At 45.6% G+C, this 17,839-nt stretch overlaps 1 protein-coding gene across 10 annotated transcripts in view; it reads right to left on the bottom strand.

Annotated features, from left to right (window-relative positions):
• TSEN2 (tRNA splicing endonuclease subunit 2) overlaps positions 1–7,229 on the bottom strand; it is a 49,391-nt gene extending 42,162 nt beyond the window's left edge. For 3 of the 10 annotated variants that reach the window (XR_013960881.1, XR_013960882.1, XM_080673828.1), the window contains exons 1-2: positions 7,157–7,215; positions 561–651 (exon numbers count right to left, since the gene is read on the bottom strand). The gene's annotated coding sequence lies outside the window, so the exon portion shown is untranslated. The other 7 variants (XM_080673830.1, XM_080673826.1, XM_080673827.1 and 4 more) reach the window with 6 other exon arrangements.
• Between the last annotated feature and the right edge of the window lie 10,610 nt (positions 7,230–17,839).

Here is a 17,839-nt window from a genome sequence, read left to right as displayed (position 1 = left end):
AAAAGTCACAATGCTACGCAAAAGTCTCCTAAAAGCCAGTACAATAGGATTCCTGCCTATTAGGATTACTCCCATTCTTTCACTCAGCCAATAGACTTTTATGGAGTACCTATCAGGGGCTCCTAATATCAGAGGTGCTGGGGATATAAAGATAAAACCAAGAGACCCTGTTCTCAAAGAATTAAATTTAGTGAGCACTTCATTTTCAAAAAAAAGGGGGGGGGCAATCTTAAAATACATTCCAAACATATGTCAATCAACTTCCAATTTAAAAAAAAAAGTATATTGATTTCAGAGAGGAAGGGAGAGGGAGAGAACGATAGAAACATCAATGATGAGAGAGAATCATTCATCAGCTGCCTCCTAAACACCCCACACTGGGGATTAAGCCCGAAACCCAGGCATGTGCTCTGACCTGGAATCAAACCGTGACCTCCAGGTTCATAGGTCGATGCTCAACCACTGACCCACACCGGCCAAGCAATCATCTTCCAATTTTTAAGATAAACTGATAAATAAAAATGACAGCAGAAATTCCCAATTAAGTGTCCATAATGTACCTCCAATTGGAATGGAATTGGCTTCGCTACTTCCTGGTCATGTGACTGTGAGCAAAAGTTACTTAATTTCTCTGTGCCTTGGTTTCCTCATCTGCAAAATAAGAATGAAAAACAACAACCCTCCATGTTACAGTTAAGACCCATAAAGTGCTTAGAAGAGTACCCAGTTCATAGTGAGCGCTATGTGTGTATTTGCTATAATTAGTATTATGGAATGAGCACTACCAACATCATTATATAGATGAGGAAATGGATTCAGGTTTAAGACCTATATATATAAAACCCCAATATGCAAATAGTCTGAATGGCAGAACTGAAAAATTGGTTGCTATGACGTGTGCTGACCATCAGGGACACACATGGAACATGGTGGGCAGGCATCAGCAGCAAGCAGCAGAGTGCGGAAAATGGCAGGCATGGGCCGCGGCAGGATGGTGGAGCAGGTGAGCAGGGGCGCCAGACCAAGGCGGGGCACCAGTCACTGTCATCAGGGTGAGCCTCTGGTGGTTACTGAAAATTCTTTGTTCCCGCATGCTGTGGTCCCGCCCGGCTCTCGCACCTACTGCGGCACCGGCCCCATTCACACCTGCAGCCTGTGCCAGAGCTACTGCTTGCACCTGCTGATAGCACCAGCCCTGCTCACATCTGCTGCATCTGCTGCTGGCGCCGGCCCCAATCACACTGTGTCGTCAGCGGGTGCGAGCGGGGCTGCTGGCAGACAGGGGACCAGGGGTGCGGCGGGAGGGGCCGGGCAGGGGCGCGGAGGATGGGCCCCTGTGCCCACCACAGCTTCGCGGCCCACAGTTTCTTTCAAGGTGCACTAGTCCTATATAATAAAGAGCCAATATGCTAATTAGACCAAACAGCTGAACGACCTTCTGGACAAAGCCGGGGCTGCGAGGGCTGGCCGAGGCTGTGAGGGGCTGCGAGGGCTGAGCACCTTGCATGAATTTCGTGCACAGGGTCTCTAGTATTATATAAAAGGCTCCAGAGTTGGGCACTAGACCATCCCAGGTTTGTTGAACTCCAAAGCTGCCCATGCTCTTCGCTCCAGGTTCTGCTGTAAGCACAGGTAGCATCTGTCCCCCTTTGTCTGAAGGCTCACTGTTTCTCAAGGTTAAAAGCTAAAGGGTTATGGAGAATTGTGGGATTACTTACTGTGCACTCAGCAGTAGGAGGGAGTAAAGGAAGCTGAAGTCAGTACCTCTCCCTTTCAAGCCTTACACTCAGTCTGAGACAAAACAAGCACCTAACAGGCTGCAATTCAATAATGGCTAAAGGAAGGAGAGTTGAGTGTATTGTGCGATAGAAACATAGAGCCATGGTAGATGCATTTAACTTAGGAAAACTCAACCATATGCAAGGGGAAAAAAATGTAAACAGTGCAAGAGATTGGCTAACCACCCCAAGTGATGAGCAGACACCCTAGAATGGGACAGAAGACTTGAATCTGCTGCTCCCTCAGTCCTGGGTCTAGACTCGATTAAAGCTGAGAGTGTGTCTGCTGCTTGAAGATACAGTGGAGCCCTTTTACAAATGTGTAAAGTACATGGCTCCAAACCCTCACAAAGAAGTAGGACTAATTATTTAGGTGCCTCCTCCATTCAAAACCAACATCACACTGGGCAGGGGATGTAACCAAGTCTGACACAGCCAATGAAAGTGGCCAAAGCGGTGAAAGGAAGGTGAGTGGTCTTAAGGACTCATGACCATTCAAAAAATAAAATAAAATAAAATAAAAGCTTTGTCCAATGTATGATGTCTTTATCCACCTTCTCAAAGAAGTTGAGGAATAAAATGAGGACAAAGGAAAACATAGATTAAGGAAGTCAGAGAAATTGATAAATCAGTTACAAAGGTAACGGTGAAAAATAAGATCAGCAAGTCAGAACCTTCATAGAAGTGCCAAAGTACTCCAAGCAGCAAAATGCTAGAATAATTTCTAAGTAAGATCCCTCAATGTGATCACATACTGAGCATGACTGTACACATAGCACACACACACACACACACACACACACACACTACAGCATTTATAACAAAACTATGTATACTACATGTTAATGGGCAATTAAGAGATTTTCTTCCAAGGGTATCTTAACTAGATTTTCACTTGCTGACATAGTCCTCAACCTAAGTCAATTCTTTGGTATGCAACTGTAGAAATAGCAATTTATTTTAAAGCTTAAGCAATACTGTATTAGCTTTTCTGAGGCAGGACATTAATCTCTAGTGAGCAAATTCCTAGGGATTTCCAGGAGCAATTCAGACTTTTATGAGACTTTCACTTTTATAATTGAACCTCTGGTTAATATTTGACTTGTATATATTACATTTGGATTTTTTTTTTTAAAGAAAATACTTAATGGCTAACTTCAAGAACTTCCAATTTAAATCCTCTCAAACAAGTGAAATGAAAAGTTATATTTTAATTTGTCTGGTTTGTTTAGGATTTTCCCCTTTCTGATGGTGAATGTACACTAAATAAGCAAGTCTGAGGTATGACACTTGATGGCAAGAACTCTTGCCAGGCCAGTGTGGCTCAGTGGTTGAGCATTGACCTATGAACCAGAAGATCATGGTTTGATTCCCAGTCAGGGCACATGCCCAGGTTGCAGTCCTTAACCCCCAGTTGTAGGAGGCAGCCAGTCAATGATTCTCTCTTATCATTGACTAGAGGCCCAGTGCACGAAATTCGTGCACTCAGGGAGTTGGGGGGAGGGGTCCCTCAGCCTGGCCTGAGCCCTCTCACAGTCCGGGAGCCCTTGAGGGATGTCCGACTGATGGCTTAGGCCCAGGGGGAGCAGGCCTAACCTGGCAGTCAGACATCCTTAGTGCTGCCGCGGAGGCGGGAGGGGCTCCCCCTGTGGGAGCGCACTGACCACCAGGGGGCAGCTCCTGCATTGAGTGTCTGCCCCTGGTGGTCAGTGCAAGTCATAGCGACCAGTCGTTCTGCCGTTCGGTCGACTTGCATGTTAGCCATTTATTATATAGGATGTTTCTATCTTTCTCTTCCTCTCCCATCCTCTCTGAAATCAATAAAAATATATTTTTAGAAAACCAACTCTGTACTCCAATCCAAGTGTATGTGATAGATTTCTTGTCAAAACAAAACAGTTTTTCACAAAACCTCAATAACCAGGATCTAGTGTCATCTCTGCCCATGTGACAGCATGCACATCAAGAATTTGGCTCCTAGTAGGCCTTCCATATATACAAAGATGCCATTATTATTGTGTGACCTTCACAACCCACTTAAGCTCTCTGAGCCCAGTTTCTTCATCTTCAAATTGAACAGGACTAGAAACACAGCTTGGTAGTTACCCAAATGTTAACCACAGAGTAACCATATGATCCAGCAATTCCACTCCTGGGTACAGATATAAAAAAAGTGAAAACAGCCGAAACCGGTTTGGCTCAGTGGATGGAGCGTCGGCCTGCGGACTGAAGGGTCCCGGGTTCGATTCCAGTCAAGGGCATGTACCTTGGTTGCGGGCACATCCCCAGTGGGAGGTGTGCAGGAGGCAGCTGATCGATGTTTCTCTCTCATTGATGTTTCTAGCTCTCTGTCCCTCTCCCTTCCTCTCTGTAAAATATCAATAAAATATATTTAAAAAAAAAAAAGTGAAAACATGTTCATACAAAAATTTGTATGTGAATGTTAACATAAAAGCCCAAAAATGAAAACCACCCAAATGTCCATCAACAGATGAATGAATCAACAAATTTATAGGATATCCACATAATGGAATATTATTATCTATACTAATAAAAGGGTAATATGCTAATCAGACCGGGAGACCTTTCGGACGTCCTCTGGACAAAGCCATGGTGGTGGGGCAGAGGCAGAGGTGGTTAGGGGCAATTAGGCCAGGAGGGGAGGGCAGTTGGGGGTGATCAGGCTGGCAGGGGGGCAGTTGGGGGCGAGTAGGCCAGCAAGGGGGGGCCAGTTGGGGTGAGCAGGCCTGGAGGGGGGGCAGTTGGGGGTGAGCAGGTCAGCAAGGAGATGCAGTTGGGGGCAAGAAGGCTGGCGGGGGGGGGCACTTGGGGGTGAGCAGGCCAGCAGTCAGAGTGGTTAGGGGTGATCAGGCAGGCAGGCAGGTGAGCGGTTAGGAGCCAGTGGTCCCTGTGGGATCAGGCCTAAACTGGCAGTCAGACATCTTCTGAGGGGTCCCAGATTGGAGAGGGTACAGGCCAGGCTGAGGGACAATTCCTTCCCCACGCGCCCCCGCATGAATTTTGTGCACCAGGCCACTAGTCAATAATATAAGAATGAAGTACTGATACATGCTACAATGTGCATGATGAACCATGAAACCATTATGCTAAGTAAAAGAAGCCAGTCACTAAAGACCACATACCGTACGTATAAAACCATTAATATGAAATGTCCAGAATAAACAAATCCATAGAGACACAAATTAGGTTAGCAATTGCAGGTGCTGGGGGAAGGGAGAAATGTTGGAGTGACTGCTAATAGGTATAGAGTTTATTCTGAGAGTGATGAAAATGTTTAGATTGCAGTGCTGGCTGCATAACTCTGCGAATATAGTAAAATCACTGAGTTGTACATTTTACAAAAGTGAATTTTATGGTATGTGAATGCTCTCTCAAGAAAGCTGTTATTTTAAAAATTCAGTAAGACAAGATGATCTCTAGCTTCATAGTTTTGTGAAAGAATTACCTTGTGCTGACCTTGGAAGGCAAAGAAGGGGAGAAAGGATTGAATTTGCTATTCTCAAAATCTGCAATAGCCACTTAGGAAATGTTTCTTTAGTGCCATGACAGGAGAACAGTATGATGTAAGATGTGGGAGGTGAGTAAAATTGAAGAGGTAACCATCATCGGTAGGTACAGTGCTGTATGCTACACAGGTGGGTACTACTATCCTGATTTCACAGACACAGAAACCCAGGCTGAGGGGGAGCAACGCATTGTCCAAAGCCCCATTGTTAGGGAAGATGTGAGGTTTGTAAGGCAGGGAGACTGGCCTAGAAGAAGACCCATGTCTGAAGCACACACAGATGTACAGGAAGGACTGGGTCAGTTGTCAGGGAGTTTGGGATGTGAAGGGTGGTTGGCTTAGACTTGGAGACAGTGTAGGTCAGTGGTCGGCAAACTCATTAGTCAACAGAGCCAAATATCAACAGTACAACGATTGAAATTTCTTTTGAGAGCCAAATTTTTTTAACTTAAACTTCTTCTAACGCCACTTCTTCAAAATAGACTCGCCTAGGCCGTGGTATTTTGTGGAAGAGCCACACTCAAGGGGCCAAAGAGCCGCATATGGCTCGCGAGCCGCAGTTTGCCGACCACGGGTGTAGGTTATGACAAATGAAAAGAGATTAACAACATTCACCTGGGTTGGCATGTAATAGTGGCTCTCAAGCTTAGCTGCCCTTAGAATCACTGGCAGTAAATTAAAACTCCTAATGCCTAGGCCTTAGTTGCAATTACATCAGAAATTCTGGGGTGGGACCCTGGTGATTTCAACATGTAGCCCAAGTTGCCAACCACTGCCTACTGGATGGCCTATTCAAACGCACTTAATCCCAACAGCCCCTATTCCCTATTGTACAGATAAGGAAAGGGATTCAGAAGGGCTGAATGCATTGTACCTTTAAGAGGTTGTTACTTTTCCTTTCCCAAACCAGGGCATACCTGATTCCAGACGCCCGAAGTGCTAAATATATTTACTTTTCTATTAAAAGCAGGGCTTGTTCTTTATTTTTCCCTTGAGCAGATAAGCTAACACCTTTTAGGTGCTCAATAAATGTTTATTCCAAACAAAACAAAGCAAAACCAAAACTACATTTAATCTTCCAACTCGCTGGGTCCACCAGCCTGGTTAAAACCTCCCACCCTGCAAGGTTCACCTTCTCCCAATTAAAAAGCGTTTGAACTCCAACTGCTTACCTCGGGGCTAGGGGAGGCAGGGATAAAAGGGACGAGGTAAACAATCCTGCCTCTGGGGAGCTTTCAAGTTAGAACCTAAGACTAAGGCATATAAACAAACAATAACCCTTTGAAGGCTGTGGTGAGGATTAAACAGGTAATTGTGCGAAGGCGCACAGCACTGGGCTACCATGGGGAAGTGCTAGCCAGACTGTAGATGCAGCTGCAACAAATGACGGCACACAAGCCAAAAAGTGTGAAGGGCCCAACAAAGTCGTTAACTCTACCTTAACTTATCCCTTTGCTGGTTTCCTCCAGTGCCCGCCACCCCTACCCCACCCCCACCCCACCCCCAGCAACCCCACTAGCGGCTGAGGTTCCTCCCGGGCAGAGAGGGGTCAGATGCACCTCGACATCTCCAGCCCTGGGACGTGGCGTGAACATTTCCAGAAAGAACGAAGAAAGAGAAGTACGAAGCGCATAAGGAGGAGGAGAGGAGTTCCTCCCGGCAGCCTAGCTCCTCCTCCCGGCCCAGTCTGGCTGTGGAACCCAGGGAAAGGCTCTGGGCCCTTCACTCTGGCCCGCGAGGCTCTCGGAGTGGCTGTCTCTTACAGCGGTGAGACCTCGCCCCGGCGCCGTGGACTGGGCCCACCGCGCTCAGCGATCCAGCGCGCCTCCCGCCGCTAGGCCTGGCGCCTTACCTTCGTCCACCCCACGCGCTCGCCGTTACCCCGACAACGCCGGCGGGGGTGGGGGGCGGACACCTCTGCCGTCAAGTAGTGCGGCCGCAAAACTGGACGAATGCGCAGCCGCAGAACCCGTGGCGCGCCCGCCTAGTCTTCGCTGAGTGCGCGTGCGTGCAGCCTGAAAGCGGGGAGTGGGGTCGGTGTTCTGTGTGTACTGCTGGCCCCTCGTGAAGAGTGAAGCAGAGGCAGCATGTCCTCTCCTGTCCTCCTCAGTGTTATGCTGTTACTATTCTCGTTTAATTCTCACAACAATCCCGCAGGACCCGATTTACAGATGAGATCCGAATCACTTGTTCAATGTCACTCTGCCAGCAGCTAGTGGAGTCCTGGTCTAAAGACTTGGGAGTCCCCGTCCCTTAGGCGATGGGACGCTTGAGCTCACCGGACTTATTACCGGACCCTGCCCCTGCCCTGGTCTCAGCGTTCTCAATGCATACGTAAAGGCTGCCGCATGCAGGGTGTAAGGAAGCGCCCTCTCGCAGACAACTGACCCAAAGCCACTGTGCGCTGGCTGCCCTGTGCAGTGTAAAGGACAACACACCAGGAGTCAGACCTGCATTTCAATCCCCACCTTCTCCCTCGCTGGCTGTCTGGAAGGAATGACTTAGATGAGCGAAACAAAAGCGCGCTGTGAAGTGTAGAAGTTTCTCCTGACCTGGTTATTTTATTTTATTTTTTATTATATATATTATTGTGGACAATATTACAGATGTCTCCCAGTCCCCCCTCCTCCCCTCTTTACCCGGAGTTCTTCACTACCCTATAGCCCGGGTCCATGGGCTTGACCTGGTTATTTTTAAAGGAGGCCTGGTAGGGAGTTCAATATATACCTCCCCAAATATGAATCTCAGGGTCCCCAGCGCACACACCACACATGATGGGCAGTTGGGAAGGTTGGTAACAGGGAGGATGAGGCGAGGTGTGACTGTCTTTGAAAATTTGGACCTTTCCCAACTTTCTTGTCTCCAGGCCTTGGAACACACTGTGCCTCTGCCGGGAACATCCTTCCCCACTGTTTGCAGCAGTAATTCCTGGTCACCCTTTAGATATCTCTTCCTCCAGGAGACTTCCTCTTGCCTCCACAGGCTGGCTTGGGTGATTTTCCTCTGTGTTCCCTGTTTCCTGGTCTTCCTTAACTGGATTGTGAGCTCTTTCTAGCAAGACACCATGTGCCTTAACTACTCAGCTAAGGAGTTCAGACTTTAGATAGACCAAAATCAGAATAGCTTCCTGTTGGAATGTTGCAAAAAAGAACTTCAGCAAGATTCAGAGAAGAGTGGTATTGGGATGGATTGGGAAAGGAAGAAAAGAGCTGTGGGGAGGCTGTAATATTGTGCCAGAACATGCCAATTTAGGAAATACTGGTTTTAGAATTAGAGGGTTTTAACAATGAAAGGCAACTCATAAGTTGTCCAGTTCAACTTCCTTATTTAACTGATAAGAAAAAAGGTTCAGAGGCACGGTGAGTTGCCAGAGGTAGCCAAGCAAGTTAGGGGGTTGCTGAGACTACAGCCATCCCGCGAGGCTCAGTTGTGGTCTCCACACTCAGGGGCTTGGGAATCCCCCATAATGGGAATCTCAGGTAGTGTCATCTGGAGCCCTGTCCCCACAGAGGGTCCAGCGTAGAAGTTACTGAAAAAGATATTCTTCCCCCAAGATTTTCTCTCAAAGTGTATTTTAAGTTTTTTATTAAATGGTCTTTTCAAACATACACAAAGTACAGGGAATTATCTAATAAATCATCACTTCCATAATCCTCAGCCTTTTGTTTCTTTTACACTGTCCATACACACACCTTTATCCCACTGTTGTAGCATTTTAAAGTGATCCCAGACATCATAAGTTCAATCAGAATATTTCAGTATGTACCTTTAATTTTAAAATTTTATCACACACCTATATACATATATAGAGAATTATATATACATATATAATGAGAATTATAAAGGTATATATATAATTCTCATTATCCCGGTAGTTCTATGGAGTCACTGTAAACACTGAATTAGTGAATACTGAGGCATTCCTCCTAGGGCCGTGGTTGGCAAACTGCGGCTCACGAGCCACATGCGACTCTTTGGCCCCTTGAGTGTGGCTCTTCCACAAAATATCATGGCCTGGGCGAGTCTATTTTGAAGAAGTTTAAGTTTAAAAAATTTGGCTCTCAAAAGAAATTTCAATTGTTGTACTGTTGTTATTTGGCTCTGCTGACTAATGAGTTTGCCGACCACTGTCCTAGGGTATAGGGCAGCCGTGGGCAAACTACGGCCCACGGGCCGGATCCGGCTGTTCTATCCGGTTCTCTTGCTCTCCCCTCCTCTCCTTTACTTTGAATTTATATTAGTTCACACAAACACTCCATCCATGCTTTTGTTCCGGCCCTCCGGTCCAGTTTAAGAACCCATTGTGGCCCTCGAGTCAAAAAGTTTGCCCACCCCTGGTATAGGGATAGATTCCTGCCAGTCTCCTGCCACATTTTCATCAACCATTTAATACATAACCTTGTCTTGTGTTCCTATTTTAAAAATACTTCATTTAATATCGATTGTTGGTTCATTATCATTAAACCCATGGCCAATAGTACTATAATGCATGCCTGAAGGAAGCTCATCTAACACATATTTTCTCTGTAAGACACATCACAGCCTTCTTGGCTTAGGAACAGCACTTTAGCACTCTGCTTGGGGTCCATTTGAAACAGCAGAATCACCAGAAAGCACAAAAATTCGAAAAACGGCCCTGGCTGGGAGGCTCAGTTGGTTTGGAGCATCCTCCCTGACACCAAAAGGTTGTGGGTTCGATTCAGCATACAGGAAGCAACCAGTCGATGTTTCTCCCACGTTCTCTCTCTGGAATTAATAAACATATTCTTGGGTGAGGATTAAAAAACATGCGAAAGCCCGGCCAGCGTGGCTCAGTGGTTGAACATCGACCAATGAACCAGGAGGTCACATTTTGCTTCCTAGTCAGGGCACATGCTCCGGTTTCAGGCTCAATCCCCAGCGTGGTGTGTGCAGGAGGCAGCTGATCAATGGATTCTCTCTCATCATTGATGTTTCTATCTCTCCCTCTCCCTTTCTCTCTGAAATCAATAAAAAAATTTTAAGTAAAAAAAAAAATGCGCAAAACGTGGTACTAAAAAACACATTTATGGAATGAGAGCTGAAACAAGAAGACTATCATCTGTTTACTGCAGCTGAGAATGTGCATTCTGGAAGAAAAAAACCCACATTTTTCTCCACTCTATGCCTGCATGTCTGTGAATGACCAAGCTCTGTGAGTATTGATTTTGGCTTTACAAATAAAATTTAGCCAGTAGGTGAAACTGCAAATGCAGAATCCACCAATAATGAGAATTGACTATATATATCAGCCGTTTTGCATCCTATCTTAATTATCACCACAGCCTTGTGGGATAGGTGTTCTCACTACTATTCTATTTCACTGTTGAGATTCCGTCCCTCACCCAAGTTCTCAGAGCTTGGAAGTCGTGGAGGCCAGAGGAGGATCTAGATCCAGGGACCATGGGGCTTGCATTTATTTTGATCCATCACGCTGGATATGAGAGAGCAGTGCGTTGTCAAAACACAGCTTTAAATATGGAAATACAAAAATGACGCAAGTGTTGGTGGGAGGTCAGGGAAGACGGATGGGTTGAAGGACCCAGGAAGCTTCCCGGAAGAGATGGCCTTAGAGCTGAGCCTGGAAGGAGGGTTAGCCTTGGGAAAGTGAAGAGGGGAGGGCAGGTGGGGTCTGGGGCACACGGCGGGTCCATGTGCCAGGCAAGTGTGGACTTTGAGGTTCCGGAGCCGGAGGGGCTGGGCCTGGCGGGGCTGGGCCGGCGGAGCTGGAGGTCCAAGCTGAAGATAAGATCCGATAAGCAGGGCGGGGCTGCATTATGCGCGCGCTCGAATTCCAGGCTTGGCCTTTGGACTTTACACCGTAGACAATGGGGAGCCAGCGGCGTTTCTGAGCAGGGCAGGGCGGCCCCAGTGTCACCCATTGTTTTTCCCCCAGGTGGGGCCGAACCCTGCAATGTTTCAGCGAGTCCACTAGATGGAGATATTTTAGCAAATTTAAACCACAGGGCCTCTGCAGACACTGCGGTGAGGAAAACAAACCCCGGGACCGCGCAAAGCTTCCGCGCGCGTTTACTCGCAGCATACGCAACGTGAAACGCAGGGGTCGTGAAACCAAAATCCAATTAGGGACATAATTCAACTTTACCTTGCCGGTGAACGTCAGATAGTTTCACAGCTTTGAAGGAGAAAGGGTTCAGAGTGAGCAGGAAAGGCCAGACAGTTCTGACAAGTACCCTGCATACATTATGTAGCATTTAAGTCTCATTACAGCCCTTCAAATTGGTGCTGTCATCCCATTTTTACAGGCAAGGAAACTGAGGTGCAGAAGGGTACATTTGCTCAATTCTTTACGGAGCTGACACCAGACCGGGCAGGGGAAAGAGTTGATACCATGTGGTAAGCGGTGGGCTGGGCAAATCCCTAGCGCTTTGCTTTGCTGGGCCCAGGGTCCCTTTTGCAAAGGCTTGGGCGTTGCCTTAGATCCTGCTGTGGCTGCTAGGAAAACCGGTAGCATGGATGATGAGAGCAACTGGACTCCTACCATTTGCAGGATTCCGGGTGATTTTTAGAAATAGCCTCAATTAATTCTCTCATAATCCAATGAGTTAGGAATTAGCACACACATTTTACAGATAAGAAAACAGATTTAGAGAGGTGAAATGAGTCGCCCAGGGTCTCACAGGGAGTAGGCATCGGAGGGGGTTGGATTTCAAGTATGCCTACTTCGGCCCTACGACTAACAATAAAATACATTTGACTTCTGCGTAAATTTCCAAGAGAAATGTGGATACCCAGAGACACACAAAGAGTTTTAAAATCAAAGAACGGTGGTTTGTAATTAAAAAAAAAAAAAAAAGCGGATGGGGTGGGTGGGAGAAACAACTTAAATGACCACCCCTAACGGAATGGACATATAAAATGTGTTACAAACGGTTCATAGAATGGACTATTATGCAGCTTAAATTAAAAGAATAAACTAGCTCTCTTATATACATATCAACATGGATAGATTAAAAAAACATAATGGTGAAAAAGGTAAGACACAGAACAATATGAATCCTATGTACCATTTATGTAAACTAAAATACACACAAAACAATGTAAAATACTGAATATGTATAGGTAAGCTAAACTTAAATTAACAGGAAATCTGTGGGACTTGTAGCGTTATGGTTTGTTTCTTTTTTCTTTCTTGTTGATTTGAGAGAAAGAGGGAGAGAGAGGGAGATTGATTTGCCGGTCCACTTATTTATGCTTTCATTGGTTGTTTCTTGTATGTGCTCTGACTGGGGATTGGACCCACAACCTTAGCATATTGGGCCGATGCTCCAACCAACTGAGCTGCCTGGCCAAGGCTTATGTTTTATTTCTTAAAACAAAAACAAAAAACAAACAGACCCTAGAAGCTAATATGGGAGTGGGAATATAGATGACTGTTAAATTACTTGTTTATTTCTTCATCTGTTTTAATTTCTGCACAAGGTAATTTGTGCAAACTAACAAATACAAAGATAGAAAAGTACAAAAATCCAAATAATTTTTTGATTTGAAGATGGGGTTTGCCAGTACTCTTGGATGGCATGAGAGGAACACAGATTTTAGCACTGGGAAGCACAGGCCCAGACTCTGTTGTTAAGGGAATGCGGCTGATGGGATCCAACTCCTGGCATCCCACAAAAGGTCCCACCACCTGTGACTGCCCTCCCCACCAGGGAGAGACCGTGGGAACCCCACAAGGAAGACAGACAGGACCAGGAGGGGGTAAGGGACCTGGGGAAGATATACTTCTCTGTGGGGGCAACATGGCTGGATGTGGCCACACCCTCTGCTTCTCTTCCTCCCTCGCTTTCCTTTCATCATTTTCTCTGAACTCATGGTCACATAAGAACATGTAGTGTGTCCTTGAGTGGCCACACCTACTTTCCAGCACCAGGTGCTCCAACTGGAAACTAAGGGCAATTCCCACTTTGCCCATCTCCTCTGGCTGAGGTGACAAGCATGTAAAGTCATGAGTGCTAATGTTCTTTGCAAACTGTTAATCACCACAAAGAAATAGAGAGAAATAGAGCCTTACTGCTTTTTCTCTTCCTTTACATTGGTCACACTACACAAAGAATATGGGATACATATAGAGCCTCGTGTTTGCCTTGCATGGGCTCATTTTCCCACTCATTTATTGCTCATGACAGCTCTTTTAGTAAGTACATTGATTCTTCCCATTCTGAAGGTGAGGAAAGTGAGTCAGGAAGGTAAGTAATTTGCCCAAGATTACCCACCTAAGACGTGACAGAGGTAGGATTTAAAACCAGGTCTGCCTAACTATAGGGCCTCTGTGTTGCATTAATATAGTATATTTTATGATCCCATATCTTATCCTAAAAAGGAGGTTTAGAGAACATTTTCTCTCTCTCTCTCTCTCTCTCTCTCTCTCTCGCTCTCTCTCTCTTTCTCTCTCTCTCTCCTTCATAAAAATCTTCTTTGTTCGAAGTTGCTTTTGTCTTGTGTGTGACCCCCACAGGTCCCCAACACTGAGCTCAAGATCATAAACCCTGGGTGTCCGAAGAAATCTTTGGTTTGCTCACTAGAGAGAGGGGAGAATAGGCCGACATGGCTCAAACCTGGCTTTCCTGCTTGCCTGGGTACATCCACCTCAGATGTCAAAAGGTCTGAATTCCAGGCAAACCAGAAATAATGCCCCAGTCATCAAATTTGAAACCAAAATTCAGCAAAGACATGTATTTGCTGCCAGAAAGCAAATAGCTTTTTCTTTACTTTCTCATTTTTTTCGCCCAAACAAAACATCCTCTTATGAAATATGTCCAATTTGCAATATTTACTTTCCCTTTATTTAATAACAGGAAAGGGTTTGCTGGACTTTTGTTGATTTTTGCATTTCTTATTAAAATTCTTAAGGGGGTTTTGGGGGAACTTAATCAGCAAAAAAAGGAGGAGGAAAAAAATCTCATCTGCATTCCACAGGCCTTATTAATGGAGGAAACTTGCTGTTTGTTTAAGAGCATTTTCTGATGGGAGAGGCCATCATCACGTGTTCCAGAGCCTTCCTCTGACTCTTTTTCTTGACTGTGCTTCCTTCTCCGCTGTCTCCAGAGCTCTGAATTCCTTGTTTTAAGCTTTCTGCTCAAGATGGAGCTGGGTGTATGCTACACTGCCGGGTTGTGAGGAAAGCTAACATTATGAAATATCCCAGCACAGTTTTTTGCACCCATGATCTCACTTCACCTCTGATTAGCCCTCCTGGCAACCCTCATTTGGCAGATGAGGACAATGAGGCTTGTAGTTTATATTCCTTGGGATTAAAAGGAAAGGATTCCTGCCCTGACCCATTTGGCTCAGTGGATAGAGCGTCGGCCTGCGGACTCAAGGGTCCCAGGTTCGATTCCGGTCAAGGGCATGTACCTTGGTTGCGGGCACATCCCCAGTAGGGAGTGTGCAGGAGGCAGCTGATTGATGTTTCTCTCTCATCGATGTTTCTAGCTCTCTATCCCTCTCCCTTCCTCTCTGTAGAAAATCAATAATATATATTGATTTATATAATATAACACTCCTAGTGTTGTGGAGTCCTAGATCCAACTGAGTCCTCATCGCAACTCTCTGCAGACAATCTCCAAATTGTAAGACTCAGAAAGGTAAAGTGACTTGCCAAAGGTCACACAGCTGGAGGGTTGCAGAGCTGGGATTTGAGCTCTGCTTCTCACGCTTCATCACACCGCCTCCTTGGGGCCAAGAGTGGCACAATGATTCTTGCAATGAAATACACCTCCCCCTGCTTAACCCCCTGCAATTTAAAACCTCTCCCCCTAAGGGTTCTTGGTCTTCCCTTCCTTGGTTCCAGAACTAGACTGCAAGTAACTTTAAGGACTTTGTTTTATATTTTCATGCTACCAGAAATATTTACATACCTTATATAATTACTGTGCTTATTTCTAGAATAGTGCCTGTACAGAGTAAGTCTTAATAAATAGCATCACAGATTGTCATGTCCCAGTGCTCTCCTTCTACAGAGAAGGGACCCGAGGTCTAGAGAGAATAAAAATTTGCCAAGGCCCCAAAGTCCAGATCTCTGTCTTCTCTGCATGGTGCTTCCCCATGAGCAAGTCTATAACAGTGACTTTGTTGTTCATCCAGTCTCTACTGCACATGGCACCATTCTGGATGGCGATTAGGACACTCTGATAAACCAAACATGATATTTGAAGTCAAAGTTCTCAGGGGCCAGCAGGGGATGATACTTGGAAAAGTTACACTTTTTCTTCCTCATAAAAATGCTACAATTAAGAGTTTCCTCTGGTCCAGGAAAGACTGGAGGGAGGAGTGGACATTTGAGCTGGGTCTTAAAGAATGAGGAGGAATGGGCCAAGTCAGGGAGGGCAACCCAGGCAGAAGGCCCTACCTGAGCAAAGACCTGGAGGTGTGAACACACATGGCACATTCAGGAACATCCAACAGTCTTCTGGGGAAGAGAAACAAGCCTGGAAAGGAAAGTTGTTTATTGTGAAGGGCCCTGAATGCTGGCTGTCCTTAGAAACTTGAATTTTATCCCATGGGTGGTGGGGACAGGGGAGGGTTAAAGGAGGGGAGTGACTTGGTCAGATATGGTTTAGGAAGGTCACTCTGGAGGCCTGGAGTAAAGAGGACCAAGGGCCGAGGGCCACCAGGAAAGGGGCAGCTGCATGTTCCAGGCCAGAGATACCCAGCCCTTGCCCACCTAAATCCTCTTTCTCCTCTGGTCCTTGAATGAAATCTTTCCTGTCCTTCCTGCTCCAGGCACTCTCCCAGACCGCACACCTATCCAGAGCTATTTTTAGATTTGTATTTATTTATTTATTTTTATTTTTCATTTTGGTTCTCTGAGTGATTTTTTTTAAAAAATATATTTTATTGATATTTTACAGAGAGGAAGGGAGAGGGATAGGGAGCTAGAAACATTGATGAGAGAGAAACATTGATCAGCTGCCTCCTGCACACCTCCCACTGGAGATGTGCCCACAACCAAGGTACATGCCCTTGACTGGAATCGAACCCGGGACCCTTTAGTCCGCAGGCCGATGCTCTATCCACTGAGCCAAACCGGTTTTGGCAGATTGAGTGATTTTTTTCAACACTGTCTTCTAATTCACTGATTCAGTCCTCCACTTCCCCTAATCTGCTGTGTATTCCTTCCAACGTGTTCTTTATTTGTGTTATGTCATTCTTTATTTCTGTTTTCATAGTTACTGTATCTTTTCTTATGCTGTTGAGCATCTTTAACATCATTATTCTGAACTCTATTTCAGATAAATTTCTGACTTCCATTTCATTTCTCTCTTCTTTTGCAGAATTCTCTCGTTTTTTTTCATTTGGGGGTTGTTTCTTTGTCTCCTCATTTTGGCTGCCTGTTTGGGTTTGTGACTATGTATTAGGTAGCTCTGCTATGCCTCTCAATCTCTAGTGTAGGACAGTGTTAAATCCCAGAGCTATTCTTACTGGTTCCTCTAGTTCTTATTCTTTGCACCATGCCATCAAAACCTTCCTCTCCACTCTCAAAGTCCTCATGGCGATGGATCTTAATCTCATGGAGGTCAGAGACCCCTGGGAGAGGCTAAGGTAAGGCTTGAAAACTACACAAGTAGGTGAACATTCCAAATGTCAGATGTGTTGTGGAGACCCCCTAGAGCTGTTTTCACTTAAGGGATGGGGCAATTCCAGGAGAGGGAGGGAGGCAGACACCCCACAAGATGTCATCTACACTCTGTAAATCCTTCCAAAATGGGAAGGCAGTCCAAGGAGGCAAAGGAGAGAGGAAGAAAGATTGCCTTGCACGATTAACCATACAAACCAGGAGGGAATCCTAAATGAATGTAGTAATGTTTCTAAAAAAGAACGTGTCCATCTCAGGAAGAGTTGGGTAGTCAGGGAGGCAGAGAAAAGAGAAAGAGGGAGGATGCGCTGGCCAAGGATATCATGATCCCAGCGGTAGGTCTAGCTTGTGCTGATGTAGTTAACCCTGGAGTCCAATAACTAACCCCTCCCTTTTTTTCATTCTTTGCTAACCAAGCACCCTTCTGATTAGAATTTGGCTTCCCGTGGGGTGTGCCTATAGGGAGCTGGTGTGTTGGCTGGAGGACACGTGTATCCGGTCCCTTTGGCAGTTATATTTCTCGTTGTAAATTAGTAAATTGGGAACAGACAATTCGCAGAAGCAATACAAATGACTAATAAGCACATGAAAAAAATGTTCACTCTCACCAGTAGTCTAAGAAACGTAAATTCAAACCAAAACCGAGATTGTTTTCTAACTATTAAATTAGAAAGGATTTCTTTTTTAAAAATTAATCTATATTGCTGGGAAAGGGGTGATGCAAGGGGCACTTTCATGTGCTGCTGGTGGAAACATAATGCTACCTCCTGGGCGGGGCACCGCTTGGCCCCATTGTGCATGTTCTTTAAACTCATGAATAGATCCATACAATCTCACCTGCCTGGAAAGAATGGCTGGAGAGGTCTCTTTATAAATTTATTCACCAAATGTTTCCTGAGCACTTAGTATGTGCTAGGC

The sequence above is a fragment of the Plecotus auritus genome (genome assembly GCF_963455305.1).
Source record: "Plecotus auritus genome assembly, chromosome: 6".
Classification (NCBI taxonomy): Eukaryota; Metazoa; Chordata; class Mammalia; order Chiroptera; family Vespertilionidae; genus Plecotus; species Plecotus auritus.
This window is presented reverse-complemented; position numbering and strand designations above follow the sequence as displayed.